This window comes from Lucilia sericata, unplaced genomic scaffold (assembly GCF_015586225.1).
Source record: "Lucilia sericata isolate MDLA Ls3-8-SP2 unplaced genomic scaffold, ASM1558622v1 Contig003874F_arrow, whole genome shotgun sequence".
Taxonomy (NCBI): domain Eukaryota; kingdom Metazoa; phylum Arthropoda; class Insecta; order Diptera; family Calliphoridae; genus Lucilia; species Lucilia sericata.
In genome coordinates, this window is record NW_023997058.1 from 7,051 (window position 1) to 27,326 (window position 20,276).

Below are 20,276 nucleotides of genomic sequence, written 5' to 3' on the forward strand. Positions count from 1 at the left end.
ATGTTTTATTGATCAGCTGCTTAACTTTCTTTCTTATTCGATCATCGCGATGGCAACTCGCGATATTGTAGTTTAATATTGTAGTTTAATACAAAATTTAAATTTTTACCCAATGTTACCCAATACCCATTAAAAACTCCTGCCATAATAAAAATATCACTTTTAAAGTGTTGAAAAAGGTTACAAAGTTTGAAAATAGTCTGAATTAAATTATTTCAACTTTTTAGAGAAACAAGAAAAATGTCTCATCTTTTCACATAGCAGAAAAATTCAAAATCATATGGCATTGAAATTTTTACTAGCGATGTAGAATTTTGTAAGTAATTTTCAAAAAAAAACTGTTTTACTTTTTACATACATATGTACTGTCACTTTTTGTAATTCCGAATATATGTCAAAATTGTTATTTTACATACGATTCATAATTTTTACTAACTAACTAACTACTTTTTCATGTTCTTTATTCATTTCTTTAATTTATTTTTTAAAAAAATTTTATTTCACAACAAAACAGCTGTTTTGTTTATGTTTGTCACACGAAAATAGAGTACGCTCACACATATTTTACTCATGCAATGTTTCATATCTATCAGACGATATGTACAACTTTAACAGATGGAAATTTTGACAGTTCATATGTAAAATATGTACATGTCGTCTAATAGCACCTTAAGGTGGGTATAGTACTAATATTTTAATGCGTTACAAAACATCAGCAGAAACGCATAATACCCTCCCCACTATAGTGGTATAAAAATATAGGGTATAAAAAACATAAAAAATAGGGATGACACTATAATTATCGAGTGGAACAAAGTGAGATAGGAACATCTTGTTAATAGGCTTTTTACACTTAGTGTCGGTCTACACCAGGTACCTTTTTTTGGGAAACTTTTGATTTTGGGTGAGAGGGAAAGAGAAAGAAATATCATTCATCTTTCTCGCGGTACGGAATTTCTCGTACTCAGAAACTTGTTTTGTTATTTTTCTCAGACCAAAAAAATTATATCTCAAAATTTTCTTAACCGATGTAATATTTTTCAACTGTTTTGAAAAGAGTTTCCTTTGTCCTTTTTACACAGAAAAAATTAATTTTAAAAAATTTTCAATTAAACGATTAATCAAAAATTTTAAAAGGGTTCAATTCATTTTGTATTTGATTCATAAAAATGTATAATCAAATAGGTATTTAACAACAACAAAAATAGAAAAAAATAAAAATTTTGTGTACGAAATCAATTATAAGTAGTAATTGAATATACAATTTTTGTTATAGGTTGAACTTCAAAAAATAAAATAATTGAAAACGAGGTTTTGGTAATTGAAATCGTTTTTCAGTTTTTTCTGTGTAGGAAGTATATACACTTTTATATTTTTTACTTTATGTGAAAACACTTTATTTGAAAACATATTTTTTAAATATTCATTTTAGCCCATATTTTTATGGATAAAATAAGATATGAAACGTAGAAATCTGATAAAAACTGACAAAAATAAAATTTTCTTCGTAAATCAATAATTTACCACTGCAATTGTTATTATTTAGTTTAATTATTGTTAGTGTTCTTATGAATACCCTGCAGTTCGACAAAGAGTCAATGCATCCGAAAAAGACAGTGATTTCCACTAACGTCTAACCACCTGGTTGGCTCTAATTCGTCTTTCGTCACGGAAGTACTCTTTGTAAAAGAGGGTGAAGATAATCGTCACTTTAGTGTTCCCTTTGTAAGCGAGAGATGGGACACTTAAAAAGCACTTGTCTGCCTCTTCGTAACCTATGGGGTGACGATTGACTTCCTCGTAGGACAAGCACATGTTAAAATAGCTAGTCACCTGGACAGTTGGTGGCTAGGTGTAACCCTATGTGGTAGGTTAAATAGGGAGTTCGGTACTGTCCGACCGAACTGCTGGGTAATTTTAAAATAAAACCAAAACTTCATATACATACAGACAGACATACAGACATACATACATACATACATACACACAGACATACAAGACAGACAGACAGACATACATACATACTACATACATACATACATACATACATACATACATACATACATACATCATACATACATACATACATACATACATACATACATACATTCATCATACATACATACATACATTCATACATACATACATACATACATACATACATACATACATACATACATACATACATACATACATACATACATACATACATACATACATACATACATACATACATACATACATACATACATACATACATACATACATACATACATACATACATACATTACATACATACATACATACAACATATGCAGGTCAGGGTTGGCAAAATTGGTACAATGGTACACCAATGACCCATTTTGTACAATTTTAAATTTATTTTCTTATTGAAATAAAAATAATCTAAAATTGTACATACATACATACAAACATATGCAGGTCAGGGTTGGCAAAATTGGTACAATGGTACACCAATGACCCATTTTGTACAATTTTAAATTTATTTTCTTATTGAAATAAAAATAATCTAAAATTGTACTTTTGACACAAATTGTACTTCGGTCAAATTTTTACAAAACTTTCAAAGAGGAAAAATACAATTCCTGTTTAGATTCTCCCATATTTTAAAAAACCTGAAAGAGATTACATTCAGACAAGCAGCAATAACTTTTACCAAAGAGAGTACTTTTTATAATTACTTTTTTATCCGATCGCTAAAATTTTGCATAAATTTAGGGCCAATATTTAGGTGAAAGATTAGCGATTAAATTAAAATACATCCTTGAAAGATGTTTTTGAGTACTCAATTAGTTAATTTTGTTTGCAAGTTTAAGCGCCCAACGGAGGTGGTTTAAACTTAAGCACGAAATGCAAAAGTGTAAACAGCTGATGCAAAAAATTAATACAATTTCTATAAATATAAACATTAAAATTGTTCTATTTATTGATTAGTATAAATTATGGACACTTCAAAATCCATTTTTTTGTTTTTAATTTAAGTTTTCATTAATTTTCATATTAAAGTTTCCAATTGTCTTCTTCTTTTTTATAAAATATGCATTGTTTTGATAACAAACAGTGAAGTTCTGTTGTTTTGTATGGCAATACTGCAAAGTTTAATCTTGTACTGAAAAACATCAAAGGGGATTAACATAAGATTAAATTTATTTTTAGATTAACTAATCTGATTATTAATTGGCATTTGATTACCATCTCAAAAACCCGCTCTAAAATATTACAATTTTTGTATATCAAAATTTGATTAAGTATATTTTTGATTCATTAAATGGAGTTAGGAATAACGCCTAATAACAGGACTTAACAGATTAACTAATCTGATTATAAATTGTTACCATCTCTTAGGGCGGGTTTTTGAGATGGCATTCAAATGTTAGTCTAGTTAATCTAAAAATAAATCCCCTTTGATGTTTTTGAGTACAAGATTAAACTTCGCAGTGTTGCCATACAAAACAACAGAAAACGTCACTGTTTGTTATCAAAACAATGCATATTTTATAAAAAAGAAGAAAACAATTGTAAATTTAATATGAAAATTAATGAAAACTTCAATTAAAAACAAAAAAAATGTATTTTGAAGTCTCCATAATTTATACTAATCAATAAATAGAACATTTTAATGTTTATATTTATAAAAATTGTATTAATTTTTTTGCATCAGCTGTTTACACTTTTGCATTTCGTGCTTAAACAAATTAAATTAAGTATATACAGATTACACAGTGAGACAAAATAAACGAAAATTGAAATACCTGGGAAGTGATGCTATAGACAATAGAATAATTATTTTATTGTCTATTTTACAGGAACTATATGAATTAGTGTTTGGACTATTTAGACCACCGGTTCCCAAATGGGTGTCCGCGGACCCCTTGTGGTCTGTAGCAAAATCCTATGGGGTCCGCGAAGTCGAACAAACAAAACATGAATAAACAATATTCAGCATTTATACATACATATGTATGTATGTATATAAAAATTTTTCAAATATTTCCAAATTTTTCATAAATACTAAATACACAATTTTTGTTCAATAATCCCAAATTTGTTGGTGACTTCTTGAATCTCATTTTTTCGGGTGTTTATCAGGACGAAGCTAGGCCCCATAAATTTGTTGTATAACTTTTATAAAGTAAAGTATTACGTAATTTGTAATGTTTATTTCCTGTATATGTAAGTGAAAGTGATCTAGTTGGAAAAGACTAAAATAATATATTTTCGACACAAAGGTGGCCCTTTTTCCGTCTTCAATACGTTAATCCAGTTAATTTTAAATATAAATATTCCATTTCTACGTGATGCACAGATTTTTCATTAATTTTGTCGACTAATATTAGACCTGGTCCACACTAGCAAACTTTTGTTGAGAACGCGAAAGAGATAAATGATATTCTTTCTCTCGCATGCAAAATCAAAAGTTTCCCAAAAAAAGTTTCCTAGTGTGGACCGGCAGTTTCCTAGTCTGGACCGGCTGTTTATTTCTATTCTGCTCTCACAGCGTAATCTCTTGTGCGACTACTCTCACACATGAATTAATGTTGCCATTTGAAATAATTTAATTATTTACATATTTCAATTAATTTAAAAATAATTTATTTTTTCAAATGTTATGAGTATTAAAATCTTATTTTATCTTTAATAAAAAATAAATAACTATAAGAAGAACTAAAACATACAGCTAAACATTCAAGATTTTACAAAGGGCATTTAAAAGAAAATTTTGAAAAGCCCAGGGGAAAAAGTTTCAATGTAAAGAAGGACATACACATATTTTGATCAAAATATTGACGTGTGGCCATATATAAAAAAATAATAGTGCATTGGCAATAAACTTTTGATTTTGTGTCAAAAGTTTCCCAAAAAAAGTTTTCCTGTGTGAACCAGCACAAACAACCTTATAATTAATATATCTTGATATAAACTATATAGCATTATTATGTTAAATAAATTGTGATTTGTGGTGTTAAAACCAGCATTTTAATTCTCCTATGCATTGATATAAACAAAAAATTTACAGTTCTGCAGACGTCTCGATCAGTGTTTTGTCAAGTATAGACATGGTGTAATACAGAGATACAAGCCGTTGCGAAATGATCGGCGGCGGCGCAACCATTTTGGGTCGGCGGCGGCGGCTCATTACAGAAAATATCGGCGGCGGCTAAATTATCGGCTCAATTTAACTTTTTCTTTAGAAATTGACTTTATAAGGTTTATTATATTGAAAAATCTTTCCATAATAGTCTGTTACATAGAAACCTGTCTCTATATAAGTTTTTTTTTTCTGCAGAAAATGGACATTTATAGTAGTTTTCACCATTTTAATATTAGCACAATATTGTGTGGCAACTCTTTTCAGTTAGCCACAAGAATTTAAAATAGTGGCAACTCCGTTCAAATTGGTGAAATTATGTTCTGAAATACATGTGCGATTCTAATCTTTATCAGCGGCTACGTTTAAGCCGGCTTGGCTTTTGAGCCGAAAGAAGTCGGCGGCGGCGCGGCTTGCAAAATATTACCGGCGGCCAGCCGCCGCCGATTTGAGCCGTCTCGGCTTGTATCTCTGGTATAATATCGTTAAAAAATAGCCGGCTTACAGCTTTATTGTCTGAGGCCTTCTTCGTTAATGTTTGTCGGCGCAGGTCTCTGCTATTGTGCGCCAAGGCGAATTCAGATAAGTTGTAACAAGGCGAATTCAGATAAGGTGGTGTTCAAGGCGAATTCAGATAAGGTGGCGGCCAAGGCGAATAGACTATAAGGTGAAGTCATTTCATTTTGCGGCGAATTCATGAAATTTTTTATATATGTAGTTTGACAGCGTCGGGTTTGAGAGAGATTTTTTTATATGGAGTTTGACAACTTCGGGCTAAATTTCCACGGACAAAAAAAAATAAGCTGTTGAAATGACTTCACCGTATTAGTTTCGCCATGGTGATGGCAGTTCGGCAACAAAATTTTCCATTAATTTGTTTTTGCATTTGGTGCCCACTGATGTCAAAAACAATAATTCCGGCGAATTCATTTAATGAAAATATTTTATGAAATTTTTATATTTTATAAAAATACTTAAATTTGTTAAGATAATATACCCTGAGTGGTATAATGTTTGTTCCAAATGAAAAATTCTACTCCGGCAGATTAATTTTACAAAACTTAAGTTCTTGTCCAAAATTATGTAAAATTAATATTTTTGTGAAAAATAAACATAAAGATGTGAAACTTTATGGAAAAAGTATATACCGAATGAAAGAATCTTTGTTGTGAATGGAAAATTCTACTCCAGCAAATTTTTAAATATGAAAATGTAAACAATAACAAGGTATATTAATTTTATAAGGTAGTGTCATCGGCGAATTCAGAATACCAAACGAATTGGTTATATTTTGTTATATGTAGTTTGACATTGTGCTTGCACTTGAAGGCGAATTGGCTGTAAAGGAAAAATTTCAAAAACAGCTGACAAATAAATCAAAGCGAATTTATATTAAACAAAAAATGTTTATAAATTTCAATATATTTATACTTTATTTTGATGTTTAAACTTTTAAAGATTAAAAACACAAAAAATATACCCTAATCACTCAATTTCACTTTAATCACAAAATTCACATATACAAAATGTAAACAAAGTTTATCATTAATTATACACCACGGCGAAAAATGAACATAATAGCAAAAAACGATCAGCTGTTCTGATAACACTACCTTATAATTAATATATCTTGGTGCGTACCATCAAGTGAAGAAAAAAATAATCAGCTGATTGAATAACACCACCTTATGTGAATTCGCCTGGTTGTGCGCCAATTGTTTCATATCTACCAGTGATACCATATGTAGGGTTTTTATAGGATTTTCACATGTAGGGAAAAATAATTCTTACTTTTGTCAAATTATTCCAATTTCATATTTTTTAGCAACTAAAAATTAATTTTTCAATTTATAATCTAATTTTAAAATTACAAAGAAAATCTCTTTGAAACTAAAAATAATAACTGCTAAAAATAAAAAAAACTTACCGTTTGAGTCAACAAATTTGATGTGTGGCCATGTCGATTTAAGGAATTTTTTCTATTTCTCATAAGCGTAAGTTTTTCTTAAAAAAATCTGGCATCACTTATATCAACATACGCGTATTTTCTTAAGTTTACTTGAAGATTTTCAAAAAAGAAAATTATATATTTTTCTAGTAAATTTAGTGATCCATAGATAATATAGATAATGTCCGAAGATGTGGAATATGGGGCGAGGGAAGACAGAACCAATTACAGTGCAATAACGTGTGTATTTTATTAAACAAAAAAATATATATTTTTATTTTTTTTTTATTTTATAGTTGTGAACAGATCCCCGAGTTATTTTTAGATAAAATAGTTGCAAAAAAACATTTCAGTAAATTTGGGAAGATCAAAAAATTTATCTTAAGACCGAAGCGTTTGATTTGCACTGTGGAATATGAAAGTAAGGAGGATGCGGAAAACGCTTTCGAAAATGCGGGTAGATTCAATGGTGTAGATTTTATAGTTAATTATGCTGAACATGAAGTGGCTCATGTACAAAATACGGAAGAATGGGTTGATCCAGACGTGCAAGCCGAATTAGAGGCAATGTCTCCGGGACATAGACTTGGAGCAAGCTTAAAAACATCGAAGGGATTGATGGCCCCATTATTGCAAAAATCCAATGTTTTGAATCGTTTTCCTAAACAAACAAACGCATTGGCTCATCCAAATATTTCACTAAAGGTTAGACAGAACTCTCCCCAACCGGAAATAAAAGTTGATAGTATGGTCCGCAACGAATTGGAAGCTATATTAAAAACTCCAGCTTTCACACATGAAGAAAAGTATAGAGTTTTAGAGGCAAGAGATAAATTAATACGTTTGACGACTGTTCGACAGACAGATATTAGGAAGGCAGTGGCAGCAAAGGGAACTTGTCCTGATATGTGTCCAGAAAAAGAAAGATTGATGAGAGAATTCCAGAGGCAGGTAATGTAACTAAACTTAAAATTATGATAAAAGTATCGTTTTCGGACAAGTCTTCAAGACATCATCGATGATGCGTACAACACAATGCACAGTGGTTTGGAATCTTTTGTTTTTGAAAATAATTCGGTATCTCTGAAACTATTGGATATATCGCAATGAAAGTTTACATGTTTGGAGCTGAGGTGTTTTCGAGTTGATCAAATTTGATCGGAAAATTTAAAAATAAAAAATTTAAACCTAAATATTTGACAAAACAAAGGATATAATCCACACATGTTTTGCATTTTAAATTTCAAGTCATTCATATCATTAATGGACGATTTTTTAATGTATACCTGAGGCGATCAACTTTGAGCGGCTACCCACTGGCCCCCATTCCGCCCACGATCGCCTACAACTGCCAATAAACTCAAAAACTCCGAATACCGAATTATTTCCAAAAATAAAATTTTCTTAACCACAGGGCAATGTTAAATCATAAATTCGGCGACATCATGAGCAAATCACTGACGACTTTTTCGGACAAATGGCACTTTTTTCATGTGCTACATTTGTTTTTAGGCTTAAAAGTGTTAAGGAGTTGCTATCAACCGAAACTATATATTTTTGGATTTAAAATACCACTTGAGAAATTTAAAAATACTTTTTTGGTTTTGGGATTATTCTTCTATTTCTAATTGATTTATGTGAATTTTAAGTCCCTTATCGTAGCACTAGGATCGATATTTTCCGACAAAGTTGGTTAGTGTATAATTTTTTGTAGATACTAGCACTAATATATTTTCAATTTCCAAGACATTGCACAGTGGGGTTTTTTTGAACAAAACTTTAACTAAGCTACAATGTGTTGTTATCAATTATGGGTATCGATGGATAGAGGAAGTCCCCTAGATACGAAGTAAAAATAGAAAAAGTTGCACTTAATGCAATTTTTTTGCACAATTTTCAAAACAAAATTTTTAAAAATTTTATTTACGAAATATTTGTATTACATTTATATATATCTTGAAAAAAACCTTTCAAGTGATTCCAAACTCTCATGAGAGTTACTCTTCTCATCAAGAATTTTTCTGTACAAAAGATTCCGTCTAATATTCTTGCAAAACTTATTTACAAGAATGTAAGATCAATAAAGCATCAATCAATAGCACGTCCAGTCATTATTTTACTAGTTTATACTATTTTACTGATTATGTAAATCAATTCATTTTGCATTCAATAATTAGATTTTAAATAAAATATGTTAAATGAGAATAAAATAATGTTTTACATAAAAATTTAACTTATTTTATTAGAAAATTATAAATAGAAATTTTAAGGCTGAAACCAAAAAATATAGAAGTCGTTTTTATTAAATCTAACGATTCTCTACTATGTTCTCTGACTCTAGTTATAAACAATGTTAAATCATAAATTCGGCGACATCAGGAGCAAATCACTGACGACTTTTTCGGACAAATGGCACTTTTTTCATGTGCTACATTTGTTTTTAGGCTTAAAAGTGTTAAGGAGTTGCTATCAACCGAAACTATATATTTTTGGATTTAAAATACCACTTGAGAAATTTAAAAATACTTTTTTGGTTTGGGATTATTCTTCTATTTCTAATTGATTATGTGAATTTTAAGTCCCTTATCGTAGCACTAGGATCGATATTTTCCGACAAAGTTGGTTAGTGTATAATTTTTTGTAGATACTAGCACTAATATATTTTCAATTTCCAAGACATTGCACAGTGGGGTCTTTTTGAACAAAACTTTAACTAAGCTACAATGTGTTGTTATCAATTATGGGTATCGATGGATAGAGGAAGTCCCCTAGATACGAAGTAAAATAGAAAAAGTTGCACTTAATGCAATTTTTTGCACAATTTTCAAAACAAAATTTTTAAAAATTTTATTTACGAAATATTTGTATTACATTTATATATATCTTGAAAAAAACCTTTCAAGTGATTCCAAACTCTCATGAGAGTTACTCTTCTCATCAAGAATTTTTCTGTACAAACAGATTCCGTCTAATATTCTTGCAAAACTTATTTACAAGAATGTAAGATCAATAAAGCATCAATCAATAGCACGTCCAGTCATTATTTTACTAGTTTATACTATTTTACTGATTATGTAAATCAATTCATTTTGCATTCAATAATTAGATTTTAAATAAAATATAAATATTTTCATATCATGGAGTGCTAGAAAAGTGAGCCTGAGTCGTTAAAAATTAAATCTTTGTCTATAAAGATGATATGTGTGTGAAGTACACTGAAAAAAATCCATGCCTAATATATACGAAAAATGTCGTACATTGTACGAATCGTTCGTTGTTTCGCACCACGAAATTCTTTCGTAATATGTATATACGAAATTGTACGAAATATTTTAGTATAATGCAAAATATTCTTGAAAAAATTAATTTACATAAATTGAAAAAAGGGAATTTTGAATAAATATGGTATGGAATTTACGAAATATTAATTTATGCAAACATTTTTGTTCATTTTAAAATAATTTTTCTAATTTTAATTCAAAATTATTCTCCACACGAATTTTTAATTTTTTTTATGAAAATAATTCGTGAATAATATTATACTTTTTCTTAAATTTTATAAAAATATTGTAGTTTTATTTAATGATAATATAATTAATATCATGTTTAATTTCGCTAAAATTTAAGAAAAAAATATTACGAAAGGTTTTCGTACTTTCGTAAAAATAGAAAAGAGTTTTATTAAATAATATTTCGTATTATACACGAAATTTTTTGTAAATATTACGAAAATAGAAGTTACGAAATTTTTTTTCGTAAAGTTGAGCATTGATTATTTTCAGTGCATGTGTGTGAAGTTAAATTCGAATTTAACTAGCAGAGACACAAACCACATTTTTTAACATTGCTCTTTTTGCAGCTAACAGAGCAATGTTGAGCATTTAACAGAAAGTACATGAAAAATTAAAAATAAATACTTTAAAATTTTAAGAAAATGAAAAACGAAAATTTCAGAACTTAAAAAAATATGAAAAATAAAAAAAAAATATTTTTTTGAAAAAATCAATATTTTAATAAAAAAAAATTAAAAATTCTCTAAAAAATCAATATGTATTTCAATAAGAAAAATGTTAAAATTCTCTAAAGGATTGGTGTCCAATTTGGACAAATATGGAAATGCACACGTATACCACTATATGGAAGTATTAGTCTAAGGGTCCCCTACCAGGATTCCGGAAGTCATATTTCTGGAATAGTTTTGGATTTTTTTTTTAATTTTTTACAAATATCAATATATTTCAAGCATTAATGCTAAAAATTCTTTAAAGGATTGGTGTCCAATTTGGAACTCAAAAGTATTCCAGAAATTTGACTTCCGGAATCCTGTTAGGGACCCTTTAGGCTACCCGTTCCATATTGTGGGTATACGTGTGCTTTTCCATTTTTTGTCCAATTGGGACACCAATCCTTTAGAGAATTTTTAGCATTACTGCTTAAATATATTCATATTTTTAAATTTTTTTTAAAAAACTTCCAAAACTATTCCAGACATATGACTACCGGAATCCTGTTAGGGATCCTTTAGGCTACTACTCCTATATAGTGGTATACGTGTGCATTTCCATATTTGTCCCAAATTGGACACCAATCCTTTAGAGAATTTTTAACATTTTTCTTATTGAAATATTGATTTTTTCAAAAATTTTTTAAAAAACTTCCAAAACTATTCCAGACATATGACTACCGGAATCCTGTTAGGGACCCTTTAGGCTACTACTCCTATATAGTGGTATACGTGTGCATTTCCATATTTGTCCAAATTGGACACCAATCCTTTAAAGAATTTTAACATTTTTCTATTGAAATATTGATTTTTTCAACATTTTTTTAAAAAACTTCCAAAACTATTCCAGACATATGACTACCGGAATCCTGTTAGGGACCTTTTAGGCTACTACTCATATATAGTGGTATACGTGTGCATTTCCATATTTGTCCAAATTGGAAACCAATCCTTTAAAGAATTTTTAACATTTTTCTTATTGAAATATTGTTTTTTTAAACAAATTTTAAAAAACTTCCAAAACTATTCCAGACATATGACTACCGGAATCCTGTTAGGGACCCTTTAGGCTACTACTCCTATATAGTGGTATACGTGTGCATTTCCATATTTGTCCAAATTGGACACCAATCCTTTAGAGAATTTTTAACATTTTTCTTATTGAAATATTGATTTTTTAGAGAATTTTTAATTTTTTTTTTATTAAAATATTGATTTTTTCAAAAAATATTTTTTTTATTTTTCATATTTTTTAAGTTCTGAAATTTTCGTTTTTCATTTTCTGAAAATTTTAATGTATTTTTATTTTTCATGTACTTTCTGTTAAATGCTTAACATTGCTCTGTTAGCTGCAAAAAGAGCAATGTTAAGAAATGTGGTTTGTGTCTCTGCTAGTTAAATTCGAATTTAACTTCACACACATAAAGATGATTTAAAATAATATCTTTTCAATACATAACAAAAGTATATTTGGTATCGAAAAAAGAAAATTTTTAGAAATTTTATATAAAAGGGTAGATTCGTACAAAAAAAGTTATGGTATTAAATAATAAAAAAAATTTGGAAAAAATATACATGGTAGGTAGGGTAGGGTAGGTCGATAGGAGGATGTATACTACATCAAATCCGAAGAAATACACCTAGGCCACTGTCGGGCCTGTTGTGCGCTCCTTGAAAAAAAAAAATTATTTTTCAGTGTTCAGAAACTCAGTTTCCTGAACGTAATTCCTAAGAATCTTCCAATCAAGTGTTAGTCAGAAATGTTATTTCCGGAATAACATCACTTCCAAAATACTTGGATCTAACTTCGCCGAATGCCTGGCAGTGGCAAAGAAAGTGCTCCAGAGTTTCACTGTCCTCTCCACATGCTCTACATTTGTCTGAATCCGCACGTCCAATTTTACATAGATGTGCTCGTAGTCCTGTGAGTCCACTCAGAATACGTACTATCATACTAACTTCAGACTTGCTCATTTTGAGGAGATTTTTCGTCTTGCTCTCATCAGGGTCACCCTATAGGATCTTCGTGGTTCTACCCACTGTTTCATTATTTCAAGAGGCCTATGGGATTATCTCACCCATATTTTTAGTTCAGCTTTTGTTGCGTCGAATGGTTTTGCGTTTGTCATTTTAACTGCCTCGAGCTCCCTTCCCTTTAAAGCTAATGGTATTTGCTCTAATGTTCCGCTTGACCAAGACATTCTATCTGGGATCAGCGTTTCAAAGTTTCCGACATATTCTGTTTCTGGTATAAGATTAGGCACGTCCGATGATTGTGTATAACCTTCCAATGTGTCCAGTATACATTGATGACGTGTCCTATAACCGCTTTTGGCCAGTTCGCCTAAAGTAAAGAGCCGTTCGGCTGTAAGCGCCGCCTCATATCTTAAATATGTTTCAATGGGTGGTATATCTAGCAACGTTTCCAGAGCCGTGGTTGAAGTAGTACACATGGCACCACTTATACCCAAGCAGCATGTACGCTGAACTCCCTGTAGTAGTTTGATATTGCACTTTTTGTTTAAAGCAGTCCACCAGATTATTGAAGCATAAGCTAGAATTGGTCTAATTACACTTTTATAAAGGCAATTTGTCATAGTAGGACTAAGACCCCATTTCATGCCTATGGTTCTCCTACATATCGCCCAGCACTGATGTGCCTTGTTGATCCTATCCTCTATGTGGTGTCTCCATTTTAATTTCCGGTCGAGGATTACACCTAAGTACTTACTTTGTCTGCCACTGGTATCTTCTTGCCCAGGAAGCAAGGTTCAGTGTACGTAGAAATTTTTGTCTTTCTTGTGAAAAGACAGATTTCCGTTTTTTGCCGGGTTAACATTGAGGCCTCTCGGTTGAGCCCAGCTCAAGGCCGTATTCAGAGCCACCTCAGCTCTTCTACACAAGTAATTTGGATCCTTTCCCTTTAAAAGTATTACGACATCGTCTGCATAGCAGACAGGTCTAAGTCCTTTCTCAGTTAGGGTCCTTAGGAGGCTATTAATCGTGGTAACCCAAAGTAAAGGTGACAAAATGCCACCCTGTGGTATACCGCGAAATACATTTTTTCCTGATAGTTATATCGTACATCTCGCAGCTTATCCATCTGTTCCTTAGCATGTGGAGCGGAGCACCCGGTCAACATAAAACTGGTCTAGGGTTTGGATAAGAGTATCAGTGTGCACGTTATTGAAGGCGCCTTCGATGTCAATGCATACCGCCAGTGTATACAGTTTGCTATCAAAGGATGCACCTATGTAGTGGACAACTTCGTTTAAAGCGGTTTCCACCGATCGTCCCTTTACATAAGCATGCTGCTTAAATTTGAATTTTGGATGCACCTATGTAGTGGACAACTTCGTTTAAAGCGGTTTCCACCGATCGTCCCTTTACATAAGCATGCTGCTTAAATTTTGAATTTCGTTTATAAGCTCTTCTGAACATATAGTTATATCTAATACTTCTTCTCTGATTCTATTGACGAAGGTAGCTTTATTACCTAAGTTCGATGTGATCAAGTCTTTAGTATTAAGGAAATCCATAAGGGCTTGTCCCCTGCGATTGGTGTTGTACTACCCCAAACTACATGGTGCGAGTTGACATCACAACCTATTAAAATTTTCTTATTTTGCCTTTGTGCCTCTTCGACCAGTTTCATCAGCTTCGACGTTGGTGTAGTGTCGGAGAATCGAAAGGCAGGTAAACAGATGCAAGGTATATGTTGCCACGACCTTGCTTCAGTACCGTTGCATCCGATGTGGATAATCCTGTTGAGAGGAGAAAACATAAATTCTTGTGACATAAGATACATGTTCTCGGTCGAGACCCTGTATCAGCGTAGAAAAGTTGGAAATTTACGTGATTTAATCCAGAAACCTTGTTGCGAATCGTCCAAGGTTCCTGGATTAAAGCTATATGTATCTTACTGTGTTAATTTTAGCCATCAGAGCGTTGGTAGCTGTCTCGCTCCGATGGAGGTTTATTTGGATAACTTCAATCATTGTCATCCATTTAAACTGTCTTCCAGCGAGCTAGTGATCACATCCCCGCTCGTTGGATTTGACTCCTCCGGGTAACCTGAAGTGGCTATTGATGCAATATACATAAAAACATAAACTTTGCTGCATCATCTAAAGGCCTATACAATAAAAAATGGGAAACTAAAGATAGCGTTATATAGAAAAAAGTCTAAGCTTTCCATGCATATTAATTTTTTATCAAAAAACTCATTTCTAAATCTTTACTTTATGCCAAGTTTACTTAAAGGAGACCCCGATGTGCAATGTGGACCAAAGTACATATATATTACAACAAAAATCTAAATTAATTTAATTAATTTAAATTATTTAAGTTTAAATAGTGTGATATCAAAGCTAAGAACTGTCTGGACAATATGACAAATTAATTTTACACCCAAAAAATTTATTCGAATACTTATGTGATACACTGTACATAACGATCTGACCAACTGGGACGCTTTCAGTAAAATATCTCTATGTTTATGTATTTTTTGATCTATAGGTTTCCACTTTGAGATGGCTGAAGAGGAAGGCAGTGATATCTACAATTTCACATAGAAAGGCAGTAAAGGAATATTCTCGTAGTAGTGCAGACCAAGAAGTGGCCTCTCTCGCATGAATTAAGATCTGAATCTGTTTTACAAATGACAATGTTATATTTGGTCCACGTATAATGGGTTTATGTGATGATCCTAAAACTTCCTTGGGAGACTGGTTTCATTTCGTATGGGATCGAACACGCTCCATAAGGAAAGACATAACTCAGCAAGAACTATGTTCTTTGGGAGCGGTACAATTAGTCGAACAGTGTGCAAGATTCCATATACATTGTGCTGCACGTTTTAGTGCTGAAGATCCTTCAGTTTTGATAAAAACAATAACGCCGAGAATTTTAACAAATGCCTGCAACATTAAAATATATGTATCACGATTTAAGAATCAAGGGAATTGTATGTCCCTTGTGAAGCTGAGTTTCGAAGCTATGTCATACTTTTAAATTTGGGAGACTCAAATTTCTTGTGGGAAGTAAGCAGCTGCCAGAGTTCATCCAAAAGAGTGTAGAAATAAAGCGTGCAATTGCTTTTTATAATGCTTTACAGAATAACAACTTTGTTCGATTTTTTTCAATGATCAAGTCAAATAAAACATCCTACTTGTCTGCATGTATTTTATTAGGATATTTTACAAAGCTACGAGTAAGAGCAATGGACGCAATCATAAAATCTCACAATTGGCGTAAGAATGATGTAATTTGCCGTTATCGTATTTGACCCGTATTCTGGGATTTGACGATGAATCCTCTGCAGTAAGCTTTTTTCATCACTATGGCCTTAATTGTGATATCTTGGAGAACAGAGTATTAATAGATCGTTAGTTAAACCAGACGTGGAATATGCAATGGATAGAGCACTACAGGTAAAATAATTAATGAAAAAACGTAATATGTATATATTATAGTAATCAAATATTTTTTTAGCTTGTAGAGTCTAAGCGAATTACATCTGTAGGTGAATGTGTTTTTGGACAAACATTACCACCGGCATCTTTATTCGAACATCATCAGCCACACAATAGTTTTGATGTAAATGGCATGCTTAATATCGAATCGTGGGACAGCAGATGACCAATTAAGGGGGGGTACACTCTGAAACGAAGGTTCAAAATATACCGCAGAATGATACTTCCTTCAAAGCTTTATCTGCACGCAGCGACACAAATTTGTTTAAAATACCACAAATAATAGATCCTATATCTCCCAAACAACAAAGACAACATGAACAAAAAGCCCCCGAAGACACACAAATAAAAGTATTTGATACAATAATTGTAAAGAAAGAAGAAAAATTTTCCCCAGGGGGTTTTAAATTTAGCGGCAATATTTTTGCGACAACCACTACAAATGAATCTATTTTTAAGACCGATACAAGACCTGAACAATCTTCGTTTCTTAACACAATATCTAAGTCCAATACCGAAAACCCTATATCGGATGTTTTTGGTGTAGTCGCAACAAAAAGTCAATCAAAAGTGCAAACATTTTGGTGAAGCTGCAGAGAAGAAACGGTTAACATTTTCCAAAACCAACACATTTCTAAAGACTTATCTAAAGTGGACAATGTATTTCAGCACTTTCAAAGCATCAAAGAACTCCCTAATTGCCCACACAATTCAAGTGAAAACAATATTAAAGGCAATAACAGTTTGATACAAATTAGTGAAAAAAATATTGCTTTAAAAACGGAACTTAAAGAAAAAATTGAAAAAATTCAAGAAGAAACAAATAAACTCAGAGATTTAGAAGAGAAATGTTTAAGAGAAAAACGAAAACAGGAAGAAGATCATGAAAGACAAAGACTGGATCAACTGAAAATTATTTTAAAAGAAAAATCAAAACAAGAAACAGAAATAATTATAATTCATTCAATTGAAGAAGAAATCTAGAATAGCACAAGCTGAAATTCTTGTTTATCAAGCGGTAAAACAAGCTTCAGATCTGCAAATAGAATTATTAATCACCGAAGTTGTAAATGAGTGTGTCGACGAAATTGCGCATGAAGAATATGCGTTAATGTGTTATGACCAATTGCTATTGCATCGCTATTTTAGCAGATGGTTACTGCACTTACGCAAGAAAAAAGAACAAAGGAGATTGATAGAAAACACTCCGCTATGGGTCACCACAGATACACGAGCACAATTTGCGCAAGCTATCGAACATCCTAGCCAGCAGAAGAACTTAGGAATGATTAAACGTTATCGTTTGGGTCAGCCTTGTGATTTTCAAAAAATTTTAAACTTAGAGCGAGATGTTTTGCATGATGAAAATCAGAATCCGATAAATTTATTTGCTTTAGTGGGTCAGCATTTACTTGGAAAACGAAACTTCCCATCGTGCGGTGTTTTACAACAAAGGAAATACTTTAAGTTTCTTATAACTCTACCTGAAAGCAACGAGGAACTACTCGGATTTGGAAGTTTTTCTAACAAATGGTTAAGAAAATTTATAGAAAAGTCTCAAACTGAAATCGGACCTTTTGTTCAAGGTATTGAGCATAACGTAGCTTTGTGTGTGCGAAAATTGAATGGCATAATTCCCAAAAATGAACAAGGAGATATAGTGACAACTGAAGGGGACCATAACGATGGTATAGTATGTTTCATTTCTGGAATCGAAATTGAAAGGCATAGCCGTAAGCGTCTTTTGAACTTACTAAAAATAACAAAAAATTTGAAGCGTGTTCCGCTAGCAGTTATTGCATATAACTGCCCGTACAATATAGAACAACTTGCTGAAATGTTATGTTTAGATATGTTGCAAGAAGAAGGTTTAATATATTCCTATAAAATTTTTGGATGTCGAATAAGTAGAAAAGATTTCAGTTTTCGAAAATTATTTATAAATGCTATTGATTTTATAACAAAAGAAAGTTATTTATTAAATTTTAATGAAGTACATGCTTTAGCTATGCAAAAAGTTTTACCTTTTCTAGAAACTTCGCTTGGCGAGGAAATGTGGCAACGATGGCTCGAGTCTGCTAAGGGAAATCCAATTTTTAACAAAATCTGTTGTCAACCTAAACATGTAGTGGGCATATTTCACAAATCTTTGGACCATTTATTGCATATTACACAAGAAGATTTTGAGGAGATGCCAGAATTTCCTACGGAATTAAAAGAATTTGTCTCGGAAAATACAGAAAATAACATTCCCCTGGGGTTGGAGTGTTTTCCTATTAACTGGAAAACAGAAGCAAAAGCCAGTGTTATTAAAAACTTTCTAGAAAGTCTATACTTGCCTGATATAGAAGAAAGAATTCCTGAAAATATTGAAGACTTAAAATTATGGATACTGAATTATACCTCAAAATGCATCAAAGACGATGAGCTAGTATCTGCAAATGCGTCGTACGAAGCTATAACAAATCTTGTCAATCAAATCAAATTTCAATATTTGCAGAACATAGAATTAACTTCAACGGTGGGCATGGTGAATTATTTGACGATTATTAAACCTATTGTATTTGCACATATCAATAAAATGCTAAGACGTTTTCATAATGATCTTATAAACATAAACGTTGTATACCTCAAAGATGACTTTAAAAACTACCTTACACAACCCTGGTGGCTTAATTATGGACCTTTAAATTTAATAACTGTTGATTACAATAAAACTCCCTCTTGTTTACCACAGGATCGATCATTACGGCAAAAGAACAATGAAAATTGTGTTTCGGCGGAAGCTATTGACAATATTATAGCTAAGGCAGAATTAACTTCTCGTAAAGCAGAAGAAAACATATCAAGATTTAAAAAGAGTATACGGCATAAAATTCCTTCCTTAAATATGTCATCGAATTTGCAACTTAAGCGGACATTAGACGATTCACTTTATCAATTCGAATTGGCGAAGAAAATTGGTCAATATGATGATTCGTACCTAACGGATTTAACACACGACATTGACAAATCTATCAATGTGGTTATGAACCAATCATCCCATACAACGCAAAAGAGAAAAAGGCAAAATTTAAAATCTCCTAACAGATTTTCAGATATTGATAATGCTATAGCCAAAGCAAAGAATTTAATAAAAAAAATTGAATCTATGGAAGACGAGAATTTAAGAAGAAAAAGTATTAAAAAATAATATTAGGAATAGCACTTATATACCTATCAAGATATGTAATTTAAATAAAATCAGGCTTCATTTGTAAAATTTTAACTTAATTTTTATCATAGCTGTATTATATGAATAAGGGACTGTTCAGAAAAGCATCACTGGACGGCATTTTATGTAAATGACAATACATTTCATTAAAAACTAAAATCTAAATACTTACGCACCCCATCAGGCATTTTTATGATTTTATGTGTTTCGACTTTATTGCACTTTATTATAATTCTGCAAGCATTTCCGAACAGGCTCTAAGTTCATTCAAAATATTAATAAAATCGGCCTTATAACGAGAGGCTTAATCGAATATGAGTTTTTTGGTTAAATTGGTTAAACGAATGTTGAACACGACTTAAATTCCTATGTATTTTATATTAACCCCTATTCTGCATATCGATTACGTTTACGCATTCAACGATCGAATCGAAATGCAGAATACCAAAGTTGCCAAACGGAGAAAATTTCGATTCGAATTGAAATGCTTGACGAAATTTTAAATATAAAACATCTATCACAACGAA

General features: G+C 31.5%; 1 pseudogene; it reads left to right on the plus strand.

The window, feature by feature from the left end:
* Nucleotides 1-7,135: 7,135 nt before the first annotated feature.
* LOC119615001 lies at nucleotides 7,136-19,803 on the plus strand (annotated as a pseudogene).
* Nucleotides 19,804-20,276: the final 473 nt, after the last annotated feature.